The sequence below is a fragment of the Homalodisca vitripennis genome, chromosome 4 (genome assembly GCF_021130785.1).
Source record: "Homalodisca vitripennis isolate AUS2020 chromosome 4, UT_GWSS_2.1, whole genome shotgun sequence".
NCBI classification, from domain to species: Eukaryota; Metazoa; Arthropoda; class Insecta; order Hemiptera; family Cicadellidae; genus Homalodisca; species Homalodisca vitripennis.
In genome coordinates this window covers 151,549,818-151,574,959 of record NC_060210.1, presented here as the reverse complement: position 1 = coordinate 151,574,959, position 25,142 = coordinate 151,549,818, and the positions used below count along the sequence as shown (strand labels likewise).

The 25,142-nt window shown below is 31.9% G+C and overlaps 1 protein-coding gene across 1 annotated transcript in view; it reads right to left on the bottom strand.

Moving 5' to 3' along the window:
* LOC124360343 (alpha-mannosidase 2) overlaps positions 1–3,686 on the bottom strand; it is a 130,562-nt gene extending 126,876 nt beyond the window's left edge. Inside the window, exon 1 of the mRNA XM_046813893.1 lies at positions 3,668–3,686. The gene's annotated coding sequence lies outside the window, so the exon portion shown is untranslated. The remainder of the gene's footprint in view (positions 1–3,667) is intronic.
* Between the last annotated feature and the right edge of the window lie 21,456 nt (positions 3,687–25,142).

The following is a 25,142-nucleotide window of genomic DNA, read 5'->3' as shown; positions in this document are numbered from 1 at the left end:
TGGTACATATGATTTACAATAAACAAAGTGTTAAATACATTGAAACAAATATTGCTAAAAGCTTCAACCAATTTAGTTTAAGGTTCACTCCATATTACAGTATATAGGTATATTCCATTATCTAAATATACTAAGAATAGAACATATATGGCTGTTCATTATTGTATAGGTATGTATCTGTTATTGTACGTGAAACTTTATTGTTATTATTTTGAACATTACTTACCAATTTTTATAAACAGAACTAGTTTTCTAATGTTATGGATATTCCTTTGTTAAAATAAATATAAATTCTGTGGACGTACTTTTTATTCGTATAATTATTGGTTTTTGTTTATGATAACAAATTTCAAAGAGGAATACATGTCTAAATGGAAAGTACTTAAAAATGTACCATTATAATTAGTATTTAGAGGTGCATAACTAATTTAAATTTATCTTAATACAATTAGCACTAAAGTACGTATTACAAGATCTTAAGAAACTAATAAAATATAAAGTTCATAAATTACAGTTCAGTACCAACAAGCCTGTGGAACTGCGTTATAATTCAGAACTTACAAAATATAAATTTTAGTAAACTGTTAGTATACAACCCACACATCCCACATATTGTTAGGTTAGTATAAACCCACAATTCATTCAATGATATCCACGGAAAGTGAGAAATTGTATTACTAAGGGGATGTTTTGACAATAGAGACAAAATATTAAGTTTGTCACATTAAAGACTGATTAGGAATTAATGCATAAATTAAACGCATAATCTTGAGGCGGCGCGATGTTCACACAAAGTTAATTATTATAATCGAATAAAAATGTAATCGTGTTATTTCAGCTTTAGTCTTGGCTTTTAATAAAGTCGCGATGAGTAAGAAAATAAATGTCTAAAGTTGCCGTCACAGTTTTATAACAGTATAACTGAGTCAATGCATAAATGATGTAAAGAATATTGATAACGTGTACCTCGTAGTTGAAAACTGACCAATCCTGTAGTAACATTGTTAACTTTTACAGCAAATGCTTTTAATAAAGATAAAACAACATATAATAATACTGTCATGAAAAAAAAATTCAAATATGTATTCCCCATTCATTATGTAAATAGCTGGCATAAGGGAAATCAACAAGAGAATTCGTCATATTTATCTGTGTACATTTTGAGGGGTAACCATTTTTACTTGAATCAAATAATTCTATACTTAGTTATGCACTTTGTGCAACTGTATTTAATTAGTCTTGGACTAGTAAGCTACGAGTAAATGTTCCCATTATAGTTTATTAAATTACAGCCGTTATAACGTTCCTAGTAAATGTAATCAAAAAGTTGCTCCTATAATAAGTTTAATATATATAATAGTTGTTAATTGGTTTAAAAATATCACATTAAAGGTAAACTACCCTTCAATAACATTAAACTTAGGTCACTATATAATGAAAAAGCAACATAAAACAAGTAAAGTTACCAAGATTAGGTAATTTGTGTCGGAGGAGAGACTTATTTAGTAAAGCTGTAAATAAAGGAAAGACAGGGCAAGCTCAATGGTGTTCCCGCTGTATCCGCCGACATATATTACTCCCTTGAGAGTTTGTAGACGGTCAAGGGAAGAAAAGAACTATTTTTACCAAGAGACTTCCTCTGTTTCCGAGAAACATTCTCCTTAGGGCAAATTTTTACTTGATTCCGTAACACGACTGTTCATATCTTTTGTAATATTGTACCGTTATTTAGTTGTATTTTATATAATATATATTTCACAACCCTGTTACTTCTTATTGGTTAATATGAGTTACATCCGATGTTCATGGAACAAAAATCTTGGCGGATTAATAATAATCTAATTAGCACACGTATTAATTGTTCTCTCATGGACTTTGTAGCTGCCGAGCAACATCTCACGCGCTTTGTCCGTAAGTAAAATTTATACTTTCGTATTACAAATTATCGCTTCCATGCGAGACATTTAATTTTGAATGGAATATAAAGTAAAGTTGTAAATAATAAAGTAACTTACCTTGGTTAATGTTTCATTTGGCAGATTAATGTTGATAATAGTGTGGTTATGTCCGGACGATACCAAGTTGACATTAATCTTAAGTTGTCTAGATAAATGGCCAATACCGTCGTGATTTTATTTTAGGCGAGTTTAACTTCAACCGAGTCTCTTATTTCAACTTCGATTTTTAAATTTATAGTGTACTAATTTTCACTTTTTCCGAATTAGCTGCAACGTCGAACCAAGATGCTGACGCCCGCATCAAATTGTGAGTCGACATCAACGTGATGGGAAGTCAGTTTTAAAGTTTTAAATAATATTAAGTTGTAGACATAACATTTTTAACGTTCAGCTTATGGTTACCTACACTATTACAAAAAAAATTTACATTTAAAACTTCTTTGGAATTGTGTATGTATATGGTTCGTGTCTCTTACGCAATCACGTAAAAACTTCTGGCCCATTATATTTAAATTTGACATAGGCATTGTTAGGGTCTCTGGTTAATATATATTTCGAAAACATCTCCAGGCTACACTCCACCGATCTTGAAAACTCCATTTTTGGATTAACCGGAAATAGTAAATGTGTTTTGTATAATTTTACTATATAATTCATTAGCTTAGGTACCATTTTAAATTTCTTTCTATTTAGAGAATTGAAAGCACATAGTAAGTCTTAAAAGTCTTTCAATCTAGAATCTTTGGCAGAATAGATATTTTACTAAAACCAAAACTACTGGAACTAACACGATTTTGCAAACACATTCATAAGTAGTTAATAAATGAAGATATAAAAAAAGTGGAATGTTGTAAATCCAAGCAGCCAATCATTTAGCACCTTAACTAAATAGGAAATGATATATAAATCAAAATTTCATTAAAATTAAACAGATATTCTTAAGTTTAAGCAGAAGTTTGTAAATATTTCCATCACATGTCGTGTAACGGATCGTGTGAAATGAAACCAAAACTGCGAAACCATGTAATATTGTTATCTTTATTAAATTATACAGACATTGTATAGAGAGGGAGGAGGGAGGGAGGGAGGGAGAGAGAGAGAGAACGGAAAATGCGACTGCAGTAACCTGTTGCAACATGATTTTTGGATCACCTGTGGAAACCAGAAAACTGTACAATCAGGTAATAAAAGAGGTTTACCTGGTTTACTACGTGTAAATATTACACATTAATAATATTCATAATATTTTTTTAATTATATCTGTGAAAAAATAGGTTGTTCATTTAATAAACAAAGGTTATTTTTTTATTAATTTAAAACTAACTTTAAACTGTGATGGTACAGAATCATCAAACGGGCATGTTAATAATAACTTTGAGAGAGTGAAAGTCTATTGTCTATAATAAGTGGTAGCATTAACATCAAGGATATTAAGAATACAATTTCTAGCTGTTCTGCACTTTCAAATACTTTTTACATTTTCCAAACGATTAAAAAAGTTGCCTTGTTACATTAATAATAACAGTATATCATGCTCTGTTACATGCATAAATTAAAAAGAATATTTACTACAAAAATATATTCATTGTTCTAAGATGAATTTAAAATACTATGTTGTTTGGTAGCCGGCATATGGCTTAATGGATATTTTACTACCACAAAACAAGGAATATAATCTAATGCATCAAAGATCATCATAGCGTACTTACATTTCAAACAACTGCCTATCTGGAAAACACAACACGAGTTAGTTATAAAAAAGTTCAAATATATGAAGGAAATTAATTTCAAATGCTTACAATATAGATTTTTACAATTAACTAGTGAAGAAAAAAATCACTTACGTCAATAGTTTAAAGAATAACAAATATTTATGAGTACTAATCTTATTAACAACTAATAAATAACTAAATAATACAAAATGATCAGATGAAAATTATTACTAAATATCCTGATGTACAATACAAAATGTACAAAATAACGCAGGTGTAAAACAATGATAAAATTACATATCGAACAGCAAATTTTTTCAAATTGAGGATTGAGTAGATAACAATATCGACAGGAATATATTGAGATAGATTGGAAATATATGATATAAATTATAATAATATCATATTAAATTATAAATTACGTTGTAAGCATACAGTAGTGCACGTAATAATATTATTTGAGTAGCACTTAAAACGTTATTTGCACTTTCAAATTCCTTCATCGGATTTAATAATAAGCCGGTGTAACAATATTAAATATTTTTATTAACGCTTGAAAATTGTGAATCCCCAAAAACTAAAATTAAGAATAAAAACACTACTGCTAATAAAATAAACAGAGCTTGTGTGAAAATAGATATTTTAAATTTTAACTTAAAATGCATTACAATATGGGTCAGAATTCAACTTGAAATGATATTGATCATACGTTTACTATTTTAATTTGTCGCCATAAATCTATTTTTTAGCAAATCACGTTTTTAGTCCTATACAAAGTTCTATACTTAATTAGTTTTTATGACATTTCGTAGTATACCCAATTGTATCTTCATTTGAGGACCTACTTGATTTCTTATTGTTACAACGTCAATTGCACCCTTCATATCTGGAGCCTTTCTCTAGAGTCTAGGTGGCCATTTAACACATCTTAACGGTCGGATTATTCAGATACGTCCAGAAATATATATCCTTAAACATATATTAAAAGACTGATTTTTATACCACCATTTGTGAACACGATAAAAGCCATGTCTTCGATTCGATGTAACGGACCAGCTATTCTACAAATTGGAATTCACCAACCTTCATATAGAGGGTGAGTGTCCTGGGAATCTCACAAGTTGAGACATACCTATACCCACAAGACTCGTCACTGATGAAGAAGTTGAGACGGCAAGTTCTCTACAAGTATTTGCCGGTAGCCACCAAGAAGCTTGCGGTCACTTGTGAACTTGAAACAGTAGACTCACTTCAAACACTCTAGTACAACTAACTTCCAAGGCTTCGCAGAATTTATATTTGCTATTCATCGTGACGCACCATTGCTCGTTTTCAATGTACTAATTGTAAAGTTAGGAAAATTTAGTGGGTATAAAATTAACAATGTGGTGATTAGAAAAATAATAACATTATTTGGTTAATTTTCACCGTGTTCGGTATACGTGATTCTCCTTGTAAGAAGCATCTCTAACGTATGTTTATAAAACATATTGTGAATTTAGTCCAATATTCCGATTCCATATACCGATATTCCAAATTCCGACGGAAAAGCGTATATTTTTGGCTTTTTAATTGACATTCGGTCTAAGGTATTTCAAATAACATAAAAATACTAGCTTTGTATGTTAAGCCAATGCCGACGAAGAATTTTCTATTATTGGATTTTGTAAATGACATTCTGTCTAAGATATTCCCGATAACATATACTATTTACTAGGTTTTAAAAGCCAATTCCGATTAAAAAGCGTCTATTTTTGGCTTTTGTAATCGACATTCGGTCTAATGTATTTCCGATAACATATACAGCCTAAGTCTGAAAAGGCGATTCCTATGAAAAAGCATCTATTTCTGGCTTTCATGTTTTACTTTCGGTCAGAGATTATTCTGAAGCCATAAAAAAGTGTGCCTAGTTGACCTAATCAACAAAATATATACTCACGTCAAATTGAAAAGAAAAATTATTAAACGCTTCTTACTCATAACATCATCTTTTGTTATGAGGGATAAAACGAAATATAATGAATTGCGACTGTGTCTAGTAAATGAAACTTAGAGCCTAACTTTGGAGCTAAATAATTTCTATATAAGCTAAACCGTTCTCGAAATAAAGTAGGAACAAACGCGCACTGTCATCACACTTCCTGTATAGGGAGGGTGGAGTCACAAGTCCCGACTTCCAGCTGTGCCCTAATATTCAATAGACCAACTTTAGTGCTAAATCTCTCCGCTATGTATGTCACCCAGCTCTCCAGATAGTGTGCGGACAATCCTACGCAGGCACACACAAACTCACAGACAAGACCTTTTCAGACCGAGCCTATTTCCTTTGACCAACAACTTTCTTTGTAGGTATTAACTAATACTTTTTCACGGATTTACAACTTAATTACATTTATTCCTCAGTGCCCGATTAAGAGTTATTCTCAGTTTCTTTTATCATATTATATATAAGTAATTTCTTTAGCATAAAATTAAAATGATTTAAATTTGAAATTTAGAGATTTCATTCTTTACTAACTGAGATAATACAACACTGCATTATAATATCCTGAATTATTCTATTTAATGAATATACCATTCACAAGTTTTCACACAACTCGTGGATATCCCATTTAGAACACTTTTATTCGTGGGCACCTTACATATTTTTCATTGAGTTTAATGGAGAATTTCAGACGACTATATTTATTAACGATATCTCCAGAAGTAAGATCCAAATTGCATTACTTATATATACACAACTATTTCCTTACAAACGTAAGTGTTACCAAAGTTGTTTGATATTTCCAATAACACATAATACATCGGGAACCACATTTCTTCAAAAGGAAATTAAATGAGGCAACATAAATTAAATTGGCAGACCAACCAATCAGTCAGTCAACCGTCAGTCGAGATTAGGCCGCTTTGGTTGCCAATTCTAAAATATGGACTAAAAAGAAAACGGATTAGATATTTGTAATAAACGAATGCGGAGTCACAATATGGTTTTAAGAAGTTCATCTAGCATGAACCAATAATAAAAAAGAGACAATTCCTGTCCCCCTTTCTTTTTATTTCCGCCATATTGTTTTTGCCTGCCGTGACGATTGCCATTGGCTAGTGCCCTCTGGTCAGCCGTAGGTGGTTAGTAGGCGTATGTAGACGTATGACCTGTATTATGTAGTTCAGTTTTAATGATTAGTGTTGTGTATAGTTTTTTATTAAGTACATGGTTATAGAGTTAGTGAAGTTGACAAACAACATGGTGGTTGTGATTCCTGCCCTAGGCGTGCCACAACGCTTTGGTATGATTTGTTTATTTTAACTTAGTTTGTAATTATGTGATAGGTTAGTTCTTTACCTGAAGAAGAGATCAGATTGCAGATCTCGAAATGTAAAATTACTGATTTCTTGTTTCACTAAACAATGGCAAATGTCCAGAAAATACTGTTTCCTTCACAATCCTAAGACCCGTTAAATTAACCTTGAAAAAAGAATTTCCAATTACGTAAACTTAAAAAGAGGGAGAAGTCGTAACCGAAGAGGAAAGGATTGCAGAAGGACAATTGTACCCATAATAATGACCCCTATTAGTGCACTATGTAACTCACAAGTATCGGTTGGGTGGACGGCACAGTTGTTTAAGCAAATAATTCTTCCATCTTCTTTGTAACATTGTTCATTATTCCGTTCTAATTCGTCACCGAATTTAGTAAAGATTGGATGGAATATGTGGAGAGAAGGAAAAATCAATAAAAATGTGACAGTACTCTTTTAACTTTAATCTGTATTCACTTTAGGGACCTAAACATAACAAATGCGTAGATTTTTTATATTTTGAAACTAAGATTGGAGATTTGCAGATTTGGGACTGTTAAAGTCCCAAATGATATATTCCATAATGACACAAACCTCTTAGCTTAAGCTTCCATACACAAATTATGCTGTAAAGTACTATTACGGGTATTTGCATAAATTATGCGGCAGGAATTTCAATGTGGTAATGTAATACAGGATAACCATGCATTTGGTGGGTACAATTGGGTCGAGCTAGCATCGCTTGTTGAACATAGCAAAACAGGATCACCGCACTTGTACTAATTTTAACCCATTAGTATAACGAGGTAATAAGCTAATTAAAACCTAATACTAACACAAAGTGGGTAAAATACGAGCTGTAATTTCCCAGCCAAATAAATTACAGGAATATACCCTCAAGAAACACTCGCCTACTAACTCGGACGTTATTTAGCATATTGGCTTGTGTGACAAAGCGACATTTACCTATAACTGTAGACTTGCTCAGTCAAACGACTGAAGTTACAAAGTCCGGTTGCCCAGTAGAACACAGAGACCAAGATAATATATGAAGACATGAGATCCCAGTTTTTCGTTACCAATAAAAAATTAATTAATTAATTTAAACCGGTTTGATCTGAATACTTAAATAAAATTAATATGCTTTTATGTATATTTGAGGATAAAATTATTACTATAGCATTACTGCCATAAGAATAGTTAATGTACCAATAAGGCTGCGTCATCCGAAACTTCTGCGTTGTACAATGTAAAATCGTAAATCTAACTATATTTTAATGGTTTTCTTTGACTTCCATTCCAGGTCGATTACGTACTAAGATGATCATTTCTTCAGGGATGCTTGTTTAAATTCCGCAGTTCCATGGAACTTTCTGATTAGAATGAAAATCCGTGGTATGTTCATTAAAGAGATAGATATAGTGATTGTGGTAATCTGGCGATCATATTAGATCTCACGGGTTATCACTAATCAAACAGTAAAAGAAATGCAAGCGTAACATCGGTTAGAAACTAGTAATAAAAAACTGTATATAAAAACACTATAAAATGGCATGGCATGGCATATATACATACACACACACACACACACACACACACACACACACACACACACATATATATATATATATATATATATATATATATATATATATATATATAAGGTATTTGGTCTTCCGATCATATGTTAGTTTGGTTATTTAAACAGATATGTGAAAGAAAAGGCCAAATACAAAATAATTGATTCGTAAAAAGTAAGGGCTCTGTAGTGTAATGGTAGCACATTCACCCGGCAAGTGGGAGATCCGGGTTCGAGTCCCAGTGGAGCAAGTACTTTTTGTGATTCAAGGCTTATTGAAATTAAATTATATATATAATTTATTATATAAAGTTCAGTAATAGAACCAGAAGTAAATATAAAGTCTAAATTTATAACAACACGTGCTATATTTACAACCAGAACAATTTTTAAAATTTATAAATGTCTAAATCAAGTTTAAATACCAACATATTTTAATAACAAAGTGTGTGTAAGTACGGTATATCCCAGTTCTGCAATAAATACTACAAGAGACTTGATTTCTGTTGTTTAATTTAAATACAATAACGTTGACAAAAATGATGTTCCAGTAACGAAACGTATTTATGTAGGATATGGTTTATCGGTTATCTGCCGCGGTACGCTAGGCCGCCTCCATTGTCTCCTGTAAACCTGTGAGCAGTATCTCTTCCGTACCACCGTTCCCGCCGGGATTCTTCCTGTGCGCCGTAACTCACAAATCCCTACCCGGTGCTGTTGTTGTCATGCGTTAGAGATGGGTGAATGTTGTACAGCTTACGAAGAATATTATCTCAAATTTTACCTGTATTTAATGCAATAAATGCCTGAAATTATAACCGATAACAGGTTTACAAATATTTGCCAATGCTTATGTTATAAAATTAGAAAATTAACATTTCCAGGATTAAAGTGTATGCTCTTTTTATGTAAATACAATTTAAAGGATAAGGCTACCTATACACGAAAATTAAAGTTAGTTAATGTGTGACGACGCACTGTTGTACGTGAAAAAACTTATGCGAATGTTTAAGAGAATGTGTCAAAATAAATATTTCTTTATATACACTACAATAAACCCAATAGACTACACAGTTATTTTAAACGTACAAGACGAGGATTTGAGTAACAATGTGACATTAGCATGTACAAGATACTTGGTGGTTAACCGACAACGGAAACTTTAGTGAAATGTGGTGAGCTTCTTGTGTAACATTGTCTTCAGAATAGTTAACTATTAAAATGAATATATAACTCAGATCGCACCAGCATTTACAAATGATCCAAGTTCCTTAACTTGCTATGTGCTATACATGATATACCTTCTTACTGAAATTACGAGCTGTCTAATTTGAATACTATATACTTAGTAATGTTTTCAAAGCATTACATCAATCACACGAGATATATACAAATTTTTTAAGAGTTTTATTATCTTATTGCTAATTGAGGTACATGACTCATGGAACAAATTGTTTGATAAACAAATTAAGAGAACAAACCACTTTTTAATCTTACTTGCCCGTTGTCGTGGCCCACTGACCTGTGCAAGGATTTATCAAGCAGCTTACAGAGAGTCAGTACGGTACTATAACCGCGGGGCCACCTAAAATATTTTCCTTAAAGAATATAACGCATAAAACGTAGATATAACAAATAAATTATATGGCTATTATTACATACTTACTCTTAATCCGATGGCCAATAATGCATAACCAAGAATGGAAGGATTTGATCTTTTTTCACCTTCAAAGTTGCATTGATTTTGACAGGAAAATTATCGAAATTTAACTCCTCAAACTACTGAACAGTTTTTTGTATATGATTAAATCCAAATACAGAAATTGAAAACAGGTTGAATCTTACTTGTTTTAGTGAAACACTGTAATTAAATTTAAGGTACAATAAGTTTTTTCTAAGTTCTACAATTAGTCATGAATGTCATTGATCGATTGATACTCATAATTACCAACAACAATGCTGGGTTGTTTAATCTTGTTCCCAGCATTCTTGATTTTAATAAAGCCTCAACAATACTGTCTCTTCTTTAAATTTATTTTGTTAAAGTTTGACAATACTGGTTCAAATTCATGGACATGGATTATCATTGTTGTCTACGTATACAGTTACAAGTTGCATGTAACATCTTTCACGATTTTATCATTGCTATAATGGTTATCACCGTCAAATTGTTCAATCCCCTATAGGGATAGGCTTTGCTCGGCAAACGAGAAATTTGAGTAAATATCAGGAATGCTTTTGTAATTATTGACTATTGTTTTTACGTAATATTTAAACCAACCAAATTAAAAATATATTCATCAACATAGCTTTAAGCAGATCAAAGAAAACGCTCGTTATAAAAGTTTTCTAGTGAGCCAAAAGAGCTAATTAACTGTTATTAGTTTGCTGAAACATAAAGAATAGAGAGTAAGAGACGACAATTTTTGTGACAAAAGCCATTGCCACATCCTTGCAGCTGGAGCTGATGCTTATATCGCCATTTTACAGCGACTTGCTGGCCTAGATACTCGCATCTGGAGAAAAGTTACCATTGTCTTAGTTACTGCCTTTGTAAAAAACAAACTTCGCTGGATTATAAGAAAGATTTTGTTTTACACTATAAAATGTTTCTAGTTTCCTATACTTAAGTGAATATCGATAGTGATTATATACCACAAAAGTATAGTAATTATATAATTTATCAATTTAGTACCATACTAAATAGGAATACAATTAATTTCAATAGGTTCGCTCTTAAAAGTAATGAATCGTGTTCCATATACAGTAATTTATATATATATATATATATATATATATATATATATATATAAATTACTGTATATGGAACACGATTCATATATATATATATACATATATATATATATATATATATATATATATATATATATATATATATATATTACTACTCATTGTGATGAATATTAATACATTATTTGGTTTATTGTATGTTTTAACTCTATACTATTATGTAATGAAAATATAATTGTATTGATAATAATTCTACTTTATTCAACGAAATTTATGAAATATCACAATTAAATGGACAATCTCAAATTCAGCAATAAATAAAAACTTTTTGAAATGTATGATAGTAAAATGCATAGAAAACGTATTTACTAAACCATAATTTTATTACACCAATACTTGAACTTGAACACAATATAAATATAATATAATATAAATCACTATGTTTCAGTGGTTAAAAATATTAAGACTCTAAGGAGTGCTAAATAAGAGTTTTTATGTAGAAACAATATGTGCTTAGTAACTATATTGGTGTTTATGTAGTGGAAAAACATCCCCAAATTGTTTTAGTTTTTGTGCAGGTACGAACAATTCCGAACGGAATGAATTTTATTTCAGGTGCCATAATTATATTTCCAAACATTTTCCTTGTTGCGCCATTAAGAAAAAATATATATACCTACGTTAGAGAGGTCTTCCCGTGCGGATATACACACATACATTCACTTATGTGCAAGGAACCAATTTTCAAGAGTGTTTAAATTACAGAAGCGAGCGAGCCGCACCATTGCAAAATTAAAGTTTAGAGAGTCGTGCAGGTCAACTTTCAAAAGGTTGCAACTGTTAACTCTGCCTAGCCTCTACATTTTACAAACAACGTTGTATTGTATGTCTAAATGTGCCTTGATTACGGGCCGAGACATTCACTCGTACGGGACTAGAGGCAGAGACAACTACCGAACTGGGAGACACAGGACGGTGGTTTATGAACGCTTGCCTTCACAGGCAGGGGTTCATTTTATTAACAGATTGCCTAATGAATTAAGAAAAGCCTCGACGCTCAAGGCGTTAAAAACTCGTTTAAAACGCTGTTTAGCGTCAAATGCCTTTTACAATATAAAAGAGTTTCTGGAGTATGACTGGGAGACCACACAATAACAAGACTGACTCTAGAACGAAGTGGGAATTATTGGCGATGGATGAACGTGGAATGAGTGATCAAATGTATGTTTGAATGAGAGCTCGATGTGGTATGTATGTCCAAATTTTAACATATTTGACGTTTGCTATACAAATGTATTTTGTCTCCGCAATAAAAAATTGACTATTGACTATTGACTACTACTTATACACTGACTAGAACCTTTATGATCGGTCCGATTTATTTGGTTCGCTTCAATAAGGACATTTGTATTTTGAAATCTTCGTGTTCTAGAAGAGATTACATTAAAATTCTATTTAACATTTTAAAGTAATAATGAACTTTTGTTAACAAGCTAAGTATTGTAAGTTCATAGCTCTCAACAAAGCATACACAAATCGATGTTATATATAAGGTGGAAACACAGGAATAACAAACTATTAACTAATTCATGACGAACTTAAATCAAAAATCAAAACCTAATTCTCTACTTAAGAGGGAAGTAAACAACCTGAGTGGTTTGGTGAATCTCCACTTAATAAAGCTAAAACTCAATGAAATTTAAAACGATATGAAAGGCAATATTGTCTCTTACTAAACAGAATGTTATGAGGTCTCGTCCCCGCTTTCAATTTCTATAGAATGGAGCATATTCAATATACTTTAGTAATTGGTGATACAAATAACTGAAGTTGTTATTAATGAGTTTCAAAATGATTATACAGTTTCCAAAGTTAAAGAGACAACTTTAGAACTACGCAAAAACTAGCGTTTTTTACCAAGCGATAAAGTAAATTAAATGTTTGCATGACTTGAAATTAATATTGGCAAAAAATATCATTATTTATAACTGAAACTTTCTTTTACAGGAGGGTTTTAATTCAGTAAGCACGCGATTCTGGTGCGAAAAAGAGGAATCAGATGATTTTCACGTGTAATGTTTCATAATAATTTAAGACACCGTGATTTTACAGTTATAGTACATGATACACTTCTTAAAACTTATACAAGAAACTGTAACATGTATATTTTGTCAGTGTTGTATAAAACAAGCCGTTAACACACTGTAAATTTGCAATAGTAGGCCTAAAAGTAATCAAATTGAATTACCAAGGTCAAATTCATTATTTATCATTAAAAACAACTATAAGTATTTATCTTAATATTGAATATGTTGTTTCTAGATTAAAATTTAACGGACTGTTTAAAACCATATAAGTTTAATTTATACGTTAGTTATTTTAATTTATACATTTTAATTTGTTTATTTTAACCACGCATTTATTTCTACAGTTTCTACAAAATGATTTTGTAATATTAGTTTAATGTTCTAAAAGGTTTACAAATTTTTAAACCCTCTCAGTCTATTTCTTGTAAGAAATATTACGGATTTTGGGTTTAAAACGTATTACCTTAGACTTTAGTTTATAATAACTCTGTAACAATCAAATGCTAATTACTATCTATTATTAGTATCGTATCTACGAGACTAAAAGGGACTATTGAGTATTGAAAATCGGCTGCAAATTATACTAAAATTAAACAGGAACGTGTTTGTTAGGATATAATTATTCTTTTATGAAACACAAATGGTCAAATAAATTGACCTACAATGTTGAACAAATTACTCAACATAAATTATATCTTTTCACCAGAAAATACCAGTTGACTTTGTAAAAATGTATTCCAAGAGTATATTGCCTAAGCCATGACTTCCGTAACCTAAAAAGGAAGTGGGCACGCTGAAAAATAAACAGTATTTTAAGTAATCAAAAAGCTAATTCTTTCATTTTTTTAATGATTTTGTACGCATATATAGTAAGAATAACATATCTGAGGAAAAATCACGTTGCTGTACGCTGAAACCACCTTATGTTAAATATTTATTACACAATGACGTATACTAGAAAAGATACATCCCAAGCAGATCACACAATCCACGAGAGATATGATTTGGATATGATTGGTAAACGCATCATTTTTGTTTGTGCGTTTACTATCACAAAAAAGATCAGTGGTGATATTACCTGTTATTGGATGTCATATTCACTGTGGAGGTAGAATGCTGGATGTGCGCTTACAAAATTGTGTCAAAATGAAACGTGAAAATTGGGTTTTATGAGTCTGAAACCACATTCGTTTAAATTGGATGTGGTTTTCCTCGTCACCTTTTCGTAAAGCGTTATGTAGGTGACTCGACGGAACGTTAATGAATTACAATACGGATTGTTCCTAGAAGGGGATTGAAGAAGGGAAAGGTCTCAGACAGGAATTTCATAAAACGAGCGTGCGAGCGAGCGAGTGAGTGAGTAAGTGTGTGAGTATGTGAGTGAGTGAGCGAGCGAGCAAACGAGCGAGCAAGCGAGAGAGAGAGAGAGAGAGAGGGGGGGGGGGAGAGAATAAAAATAAGACAAATACTTAAAAATCATAGTAGTGTCTTGTATTACAAATCCGTAAACGTCTCTTTAAACGTAATCATTAAAGAAACTGTACTGACTAACGGGTCTATCGTAAAAATGTTACGAGTAATTTTCTTGTCAATCACTAAGCGCATTACTACAAAACATAGTTTTATACTATATTTTTTTAGAGAACGTTGATTCTAATTAAATTTATGTTTACTAAATTTAATGTGAAAGATAGGTTAATGACTTAGTTCAAAGGACTGCATGCAAATATTGGAGAAATTTAATTTGTTCAAGTTTTATCTTATGCAATTCAATGAAATATTTCAGGCACAAATACGAGAATTATAAACAAAAATTCATCTCACACATTATGTATTACGCATACTATACATGACCTCAGAATATACATAAGAATAAGTTTGTACTGTTACTATTCTTGTAAGTTATTAAATATTGTTATTAAACAATTTTAGACGAAAGGTAAAGAATTATGAATATTAATACCGATTGCGTATAGGTAGACTTACTGTATAAAATAACAGCGTATTTCAATCACCCCATTGGTAATACTAATATTTATATATTTTCCAAGTGGAAACAACTGTCCCAAAAAGTCTAAATAAGTTAAACCTTGGTTCAAAAATTTATCATACAGTCTCGGCTAAATTTATTTCCCAGTGCGATACAATATTAGTTTTAATACGGATGCTGTTTATACTTACAAAATCACGGATTCATTATTTTTTAACCTAGTATTAGTAGTGAAAGTGTTCATAAATGCTTATAACATTTACTAAATTCTTTGCATCTTGAACCCATTGGAAAATATCAGTTCCTTGCAAATCCAAAAAGTATTTTTCTATCGCCGAACTGGTTGAATTTAGCTCCAATTCACCTTCTTTTTATTGCAGCATCTGATATCTGACGATGTCTCAGCTTTGAGTACTGGAATCTGGAGTCATGTTCGTAAGGAGAACCAAAGAAAGAAGGTCAAAACAAAGCTTAACATCGTTTAGACATCGTAGATACCTATAAATAGGTGAAGTGGCAGTAGTTTTACTATCTCATCAGTTGCAGGGTGGAGCAACCGCGTTTTCTATACATGTTAGCTACGTTTAATCCAATAATGGTAGGAAGTATTGATTCAATTTTAATGTTGAATTTTTTTATACTTTTTTGTTCCTGTTCATTGTTTGATCTCAATCGTTTTCTAGATGCTATATTTCCAAAGCAGTTATAGTCCCCAAACTAATATAATAATCTATAACTCGCGTGATCGAATATTTATCATGCGTGACACCGTAATGGTATATATAAGAAACATGCCATTACGTTAACAATAATGGCAGTTCTAAACATTTATGCTTGTTAATAGCCGAGACAGGATTTGTTTACCTTGGAACTTTTGTTTTTATACACCATTATACACCATGGTTTGAAAATATTCGTGTTGTAAAACCTAAATCTTTATTCGCTATTAAATATAATTAATTACTCGACAAACGCATTAGAAATAATACTAAACAACAAAAAACTAACAGTAATCTTATTTAATATAATAATTTGTAAACTTTGTAATAATAATTTATTATAATAATTGTGTTAAAGATTGCAAATATGGTTATAAATCAAATACTTTCTAGTAACAGGTTTCCATGAGTTGCTGTAATCTTACATCATTATAGAGTATAAAATATTATCTCGATATAATCTAAATATTAGGTAATAACTTATCACGTTCTAGTACAAGACATTTTAACTAAACAGAGGTGACCGCCATTCCCAAAACATTATTACTATTATCAGGAAAACTATATTTACGTATCTACAGTCTATTGATCCCCACAATGACATGACAAATCTACATCAGTTAAATATTCACTTAGTACTTCAAACTATTGCAAACTTAGCAAGCTGACAAGTGACATATGCACAAGCCTATGAGGATATTCTTTTGCCGAATCTGGTTACTTTAATAAGGTTTACTAGAAAGGAACATAGATATTATTACAGTTTTGAAGCGCTCAGCAAATAAAAATATAAACAGAAAAGTATCTTAGGGGCCTAAATTTTAATTATTTATGTTATTCTATTTTTAGGTATTGGACCCCTTCGTGTTTTTGGGACACAATATCAAAACTTTTTAGACGTATATAGTCGGCATCTTAATAAAGGCACGATTATATTAAGAGAAAATGTTGAAACGGCGCGCACCGTGTTTGTTGTATTTATTATATATGGAGTATTGAACCAAATATCTAGAAAAATGTTAAAAGAATTATATTTTCAGAATTTATAAAAGACTTCTGAAACATCTTCGAAATATGAAACATATTTACAGGCATGCAGGAATGATGCGATCATTCATAGTCGATCACATAAGTAAAACTGAAGTTGAACTGTAATGCAGAGAATGAAATAGATAAAGAGAGAACTCAATAGCAATACTTATTATAAGATAATTTTGCTAAAAGCTCTTCCTGCCTTACAAGTTCATCGCTATCCAAGTTTGTAAAAGTTTACAGCTCTCGAAGGCTAATTTGTTTTGTCAACGACCCGAAATATTAATCTTGGTTTTACCTCGAAAACACTCTTGTCTAACAATGAAATTTACTACGAATACTATTATTTCACTTTACAGTTGCATTCTATACTATTTATATTTTACGTGTTGTGTATTCTCTCCCACTAATAAAAGTATTGCAAATTTCACAAGACACAACCCGTGATAAAATATAGTAGACCTACTCGTCAGAGCCAAGTCTTCCACTTGAGTAGTGATGTACTCCAGTGTGTTTGCTGAAAACTCAACTGGACTCGTTACATCACTAAAAGTCATTGTGCCTTGACAAAGACAATTATTAGTTCAGATTTTAGGGGATTTAGGTAATTAGTTTTACACGTTTTTAAAACGTATACAGCATAATAGTTATAAATACATTAAAAGCTTCATAGCCAATATTATTAGAAAAAGAACTAAAAATTAATTACATTGGTTGTTACTAAACTTTAAATACTAAATGTGTTGTCTCATCGTAAGGTATCTTAGTTTTTGTCAGTTTAATGATTTTCTCTGCCAAAATTATAATTTTTCATTTTTTTACCTCTTTGGAACATTTGTTACATTATTTTTCTTATATTTACCGTGTAAAGGAAATTACTAATATATGGCTGTAATCTTAAATTAATTCATTAAAACAAATATAAAGTATTTACAGCCTATATTCACAATTTGAACAAACAGGCGTTGAACCGATACTTATCTCTTGAACCGAGCCTTGTATTGCAGAACTAGACGTGATCAGTAACTCACTGAAAATAAAAATAAAATCGATGCAAATTACAAATTTTTTCAAAGACCCAGAAAGTTTAAATTTGTGAAAGTGTTTTGTTTAATTATTTTTTTGTATTAAAGAGGAAAATACTTTATAGTAAAAATCTTATAAAGTGGTTCGTTTAGCATCCGAAAACAAAATTTGAATATAAACGAACATCGTTACGTGTATAAAGGTAACAATCTTGAAATTTAAGACCAAAATTACAACGTGGAATTAATAAAAAAAGGAATTAAAAGATTCAGATATTTTTAAAGATATTCGTATAGATTATTTTTGGACAGTAAAAAAATGTATTAAAATACTATTAAGTAGAACACTGAATTGAACGTAATTTGTTTAAACCAAATGTGTTGATTGTTGTTTATTCAAAATATTTGGAAACCATATAAAAATACACAAACAAAACAAATTGAAAAGTCAATATGGAATAATGTAAAATTAGTTTTGTTTTGTATTTTTTAATTTTTTGTGTGTTAGTTTTATTTGTTTATTTGAAATATTTCGAGACTATACGTACAATGAACAAACTTACACCTACACTGAATCGGACTTGAATACCAAACGAAATGCAATTTCTAACAGAATTCGAGGGTGCTGTTAGATAATAAGCCAGTTTATTGTGGGCACCAATGCTTACAATGAAAAAACAATACGTTCTATTCTATATCTGTAGAAACAGGTGTTTAGAAACGTATTCGAAAAATCCATTCGCAAAACATTAACATATATGAATGCCATAGTAAAAGAAATTATACTTAAGAGTTTTTAAAAGAAGCGAAGTTTTTTTTGGGAAAAAATAAAGTGTACAAATTTATACTCCTGGAAAATTTTACACAAACACAATTTTAGTGAGAAAAACCAATTTAAAGTAGAATATTTAGATTTAGCTGATAACTTCGGCATTTAGACTGATAAAATATGATTATTCTATTCCAGTGTCGAAATGATGTTCAGTTTGTCAACGCTTAATACAGTTTACTTCCAAAGTCCATTTAGATAGGTAATGTAACAATGTTTATATCAGTACCGTTATTTAGTTGTGTATATAACAATATATTTTCGCAAGCCTGTCGCTCGTTTCTGCCTAGCATTATTTTATCCGATGTTCTTGGAAGTAAATTCTTGGCGGCATAATAATCTAATTCGCACGAGTAGTGATCATGAACTCGTAGCCGATCACAACTCACCGGTTATCAGTTCTTTTCTTTCTTTATCAAACTTTTCAATGCGCTCTATAGATATTGAAAGAGGTCCTGCTGTTATGGTTGCAGATACATTATTGGAAGAAGTCTATTCTTCAAAGTTCCTTGGAATACACCTTGATCGAGGGTTGACATGGAAAAATCACATTGATTATGTTTGTGCCAAATTTTCCTCAGGAGTTTATGTCTTAAGATCTTTGGCAAAATACTGCCCAAGTCAGGTACTGATTACGGCGTACTACGGGCTAATTTATCCCCACCTTTCGTATGGAATCGTTTTGTGGGGAGCCTGTGCAAACAACCATTTTATGAGAGTTTTCAAATTTAAAAAAAAGCAATTCGCATTATCGCTAATTTAAACTTCAGAGAGTCGTGCAGGACAGAGTTTAAAAATGTGCAACTGTTAACTTTGCCATGTCTCTACATCTTAGAAACAACCTTATATTGCTTGTCTACATGTGCCTTAACCAGAGGACGAGACATACATGAATATGAGACAAGAGGCAGAGATAACGTTCGGGAATGCACAGAACGGTGGTTTATGAACATTTGCCTTCGCAGGCAGGTGTTCATTTTATAAACAGATTGGCAAACAAAATTAAAAATACCTCAACGCCCAAGGTGTTAAAAACTCGTATCAAACTCTGCCTGGCGTCAAACGCTTTCTACAGTGTTGATGAGTTTCTGGCATTCAACTGGGAGAACACGCGATGAGGAAACTGACTCCAGCGCCGAAAGTGGGCGTAATTGGCATGGAATGAATGGGGAGTGAATGTTTGAATGTTGTAAGTTTAAATGTGGCCTTGATGTGGGATGAATGGAAAAAATTTAGACATGAAAAGTGACATTTGCTATGCAATGTATATTGTCAACTGCAATTAAACGATTTGATTTGATTTGATTGACTTCGCGCGGATTGTCCGTAAGTCAAATTTACATTTTTTGTGTTATATATTAACCCTTTCATACTATACAATACTATTTTAAATCTATTATGAAGTAAATTTATAAATAGGAAAGTAAATGACCTGTTATGATGTTTTATTTGACAAATTGAAAGGGATCTAAATTGCGGTGATGGAACCATGTTGTAATTATAAGGTGTTTCAATAAATGGCTAATCCTGTGGCGAATTTTTAAAGCGGGTTCTAGTAATACGCCAATTTCTAGTATTTTATTTCCCACATATAGTACTACTTCAAAAACAATGGTTCTTCTCCTACTTTGATTCCCATCTTCCATCTTGCGGCTACAGCTGATATGTGCAGCCAAGATGCTGACACCACGCAAGACAGTCGACATCAACGTAAAGGAAAGTCAATTTTACATTAGCAAAATTGCAAAGAACATTAGAACAACTAACTAGCTCTCCTCCCTCTAGATATAGCTTTATTTCATTACTACTCCATTTTTGGCAGTAACGTGGCAAAGTCTTATTGTTATTTAACATTTCATAGCGGTGCTTGTAAGTTTTATTAACTATGATTACACTTATAAGTAGAATTTGTAATATAGAGCATTTATTACTACAACCTCGGAGATCTCCAACCTTATTTCACGGTAAAAATCACAGCTGCCTGAAATACTTTTCGTGGACACAAAAATACCAAAAAGTTTGTTGTTATTCCATAAGGAATTGTAGACATTTACAATAGTATTAGAGGGTATATTTTAATCAAGTTTAAAAAAGAACATTATAATATAATTTTCCTAAGATAAAATTCTTTATAAAACTCAATAAGTTATAAATAATTAGAATCATATCCTTCCGTAAAGTAATTACTATATTACTAATTTAAATGTTTATATAAATTCTCGTGTGATAAATAATTTTTCATTTTGTCTTTAAAAACTTATCTTACACACTTATCTTATTCGAGTGCGTTGTACGTCATCGCCAAAATAGTGGCCTGTGGCAGCAATGTTCACGGATGTTAGTGTAATTACGAGACAGGAGCGGGTGAGGAGTACACTGATTCGGGTGTAGTGTGTGTGTGTGTGTGTTTTACGTCATCCACAACAGGGGCAGCAATTTTTACAAATGGAACAGGTAAGGGATTCTCTGATTCTTGTATAATGTGTTCAAGGGGCGAAGAGTTCCTACATGTAACTGAATTGAAAGACGGGATCAACAATCGATATGATTACGTATTTGTCATCATGCATGGGATCGCAAGGCCGTCTCAGAGCTAGGTTTCTTTGAATTCTGGAATGAATCAATTGTAACTATGGATTCATTGGGGGAAGCCACTACGTTTTAGGATAAAAAATCTAATCATAAAAGACAAAAAAACTAAGAGTGTTCAGCAAGGATCAGATATGTCGGAAGTTGTAAATTAGTGGACTTCTTACAAATGCAAGCCCCACTTTCATTATACTTAATGTTAATATAGTTGATAGAGAGTATTTCACACGGCTGCATTTATTCAAAGAAACAGTTTTTATAAAAATTTCTTTTATTAACCTAAAACTCAAAAACTATTTTCACTGAAAAGCGTAGAATAATTGGAGATTAGCTATATCACTTGGTGAGAAAAACGACGAAGTTGGTATGTACACATATGATACACTATTCACTATTCATCACTTTTAAAATTACTTCACTTTAATATCTTGAATAATAAATCTTCTTAGATATTTTAAAATCTAGTTTATAAAATCTTCTTTCATACCTCTAAGGTAAATATTACAACAAAGTAGACTCTGAGAGCTTAACGTTGTTAATAAACCGCTCTCCCGCACTTACAAGTTTATCATTACCTAAGTTTGTGAAAGTTTACTGTTCTCAAAGCAGACGTTTCCTGGTATGTTCTTAAATGTTTTACTCTAACTCATCAACCAAACGGAATAATTCCAGAAGAGTTATGAGTAATTCTCACAATATAAGAGATATATACGTCTAATAGAGATCATTTCTTTCTTAGGCAGACAAAGTCTTAATTTGTAGACTAGACCAAGAAAATGGTATGATATAGCTAACATAGATTGGAAAGCAACAACATGTACTTTACAATATCAGGTATACAGATATTCATATTACGAAAAAAAACTGTGGGTACAAACAAAAGCAGCAAGCTGGGTGGCCCGCGCAAATGATGCATAAATTTCCTTTTAGGAAATTACAATGTTTGGAAATATTACTAATAAATCGGGCCGGTTTGAAAAGTTTAGGTCTTTGCGTGTATTTTTATCTCGGTTTGCTCATACTTTATTTCGAAAGGCGTATGGCGCATAGTCAAAAGCTTTAGCACCAATGTGATGCCTATCCAAGAGTATAGTTCAGCGGAAAATTTAGATTTTTCACTCTACCGCTTTACCCGAAGTGGAATACAAGCTGAGAATTGGACATATTTCTACTGTAGTGGGCTTCTCAGTTCAAAATAACTACTGTGTGTGTGTGTGTGTGTGTGTGTGTGTGTGTGCGTGCGTGCGTGCGTGCGTGCGTGCGTGTGTGTGTGTGTGTGTGTGTGTGTGTGTGTGTGTGTGTGTGTGTGTGTGTGTGTGTGTGCGCTGTAAAGAGAAAAAAAACTTGTATGCAATCTTTATCTTGTCAATCGTAGCGTAGCGTCGTCCTTTCCTGAACCTCTTCAGTTTCAGGAACAAGAAAGAGTCGCATCTGTGGATTACGGAGACTGCGACATCTTTAGTGTGTTTGTTTTGGCCAAAATATTGCGCACAAGTAACGATGTCTGAAGGGCGTTATCGTGATGCAAAAGCCTATTTTTGTTCTTCCACAAATCCGGACGTTTCAGGCTGATTGCGTAACACGAATTGCGGATAACTGCATAAAATATTCCTTTTTTTACCGTTCTGCCCTGTGGAACTAATAATGCACCACTCTCCTGCAATCGAAAATACTAAGCAAAACTTTCACATTCGACTGAACTTGGCGCGTTTTTTTTTCGGTCTTACCTCATGCGGCAGCTCCCATTGGGATGATTGAGCTTTGGATTCTACGTCATAACCATTAACCCACGATTTGGCACTGGTTATGACACTCTGGGGCAAATTTTAGTCTTCGCGGAGAGAGTCCAACAGGCAATTATCAATGGTAATGCGCTGATGTTTTTGGTCACAATTTTGATACGAATTTCGAGGTGACCAATCTCAAGCCTAATAGTATTTTCTTCACTTCATCAATGTTTTCGTTTGTTCTTGACGTGCTCGGGCGTCCGGCAAGCTGTTCGTCGTTTACATCTTCTCGGCCCTCTTAGAACAATTTTTACCACCGATAAATGCTGCTTCGGTTTAATGTAGCTTCTCCATAAGCTACAGTCAACATTCGGAATGGGTCCGCGCACTTAATTTCATTTTTAACCCAATTTGATACAGATTGTATGATCCATTTTTTCGAATAGGCACAAAAACGATACACAATACGTGCAAGCAAATCTGTTGTTAACAACTAACTGAGCATTAAAAATGGACGAACTTGTTGGAATACGTTAGAGACGTGTTTACCAACATAACACCAAAAAATCATATTAAGTAACCTGCAGAAATTAAAAAGTTGCGATATTTTTGAACAGACTTCGTGCCTATAAATTTGGCCCAATGATTATGTTGAAAAATAATCTATTACAAAAAATTACTCATCTATTACGAGTAAGAATAACTATTCGGTGATTAAATAAAGATCACCGATATTCTGGGAGACCATTATCAAATATCTACACAAGCTATTCAATGTACCCAAAATGATTTCGAAATTTTAGTCAAAAAGGAATATTTAATTTATAACTTCAAGTAAATTTAGTAAATTTAAATAATGTTGTCATTGTAATCTAATTTTAAAATCAAGGCAACCAGACGGCAAAATAAAATAAAGAATGTATTCCTCCTTTAATAATTATAATTATTGCACACTTAAAAATATTCTATATAACAGCTGATTTATTTAATGGTGACATATTTAATGTTTATGATACCAATTCATTTATTATTATTATTATTGTTTCTCTTAAACTTGAATATTGACACTTTTTGAAACAATAACATGGATCCATCGTAGTATGGGATGGATGACAACTGCCAAAATGCAAGTATTGAAATGTGTTAGTATTATTGATGTTTATTATAGTTTTTATTTTAAATTGTCAATAACAATCTCTATATTTATAACATTAAAAAGAATTATTTTTAATTCAACCTCACTACCAAATTAAATGTAGGTCAGTATATGTATATATTGTTTGTCGGGACAAAATAGCAAACTCAAATTTGGCGTTCAAAATGTATATTAATTTTAACTGAAGCTAAAATCCTAAATTAAGAATTACTCGCATTTATGATTAACCTTTAATCCTCTAACTATGAACAATGAAGAAAGGAAGCCTGATGCATTATTATGTACTTTGAATTTGGAAGTCCTCCACGTTGGTTAAAAATAGTTCAAGCGTTACTTATCGTGGGACCCATTCAATCAAATACACAGGATGAATTGCATATGAAACCGCGGTTGTGTGATAATTTTTCATGTTAAATTAGCAAATAAAAATACTATTTATAAATTACATAAATATAATGAAATACATAAAATGCATACCTACCAAATGAAGGAAAGGGTATGTTACAAAACAATGATTGTGTTACAATTACGAGCCGTAGAAGAGTGTGTATAGAGTTAATTGTATGTACTGGAATAATTGAGGACAATCCGTACACATCAGTTACAAGTTGACGTCACTAACAGCTGTCAATTTACGAGGATTATTGGCCCACTAGAGTCCGCGGCTCGTTTGTTGTCACTAATGTCA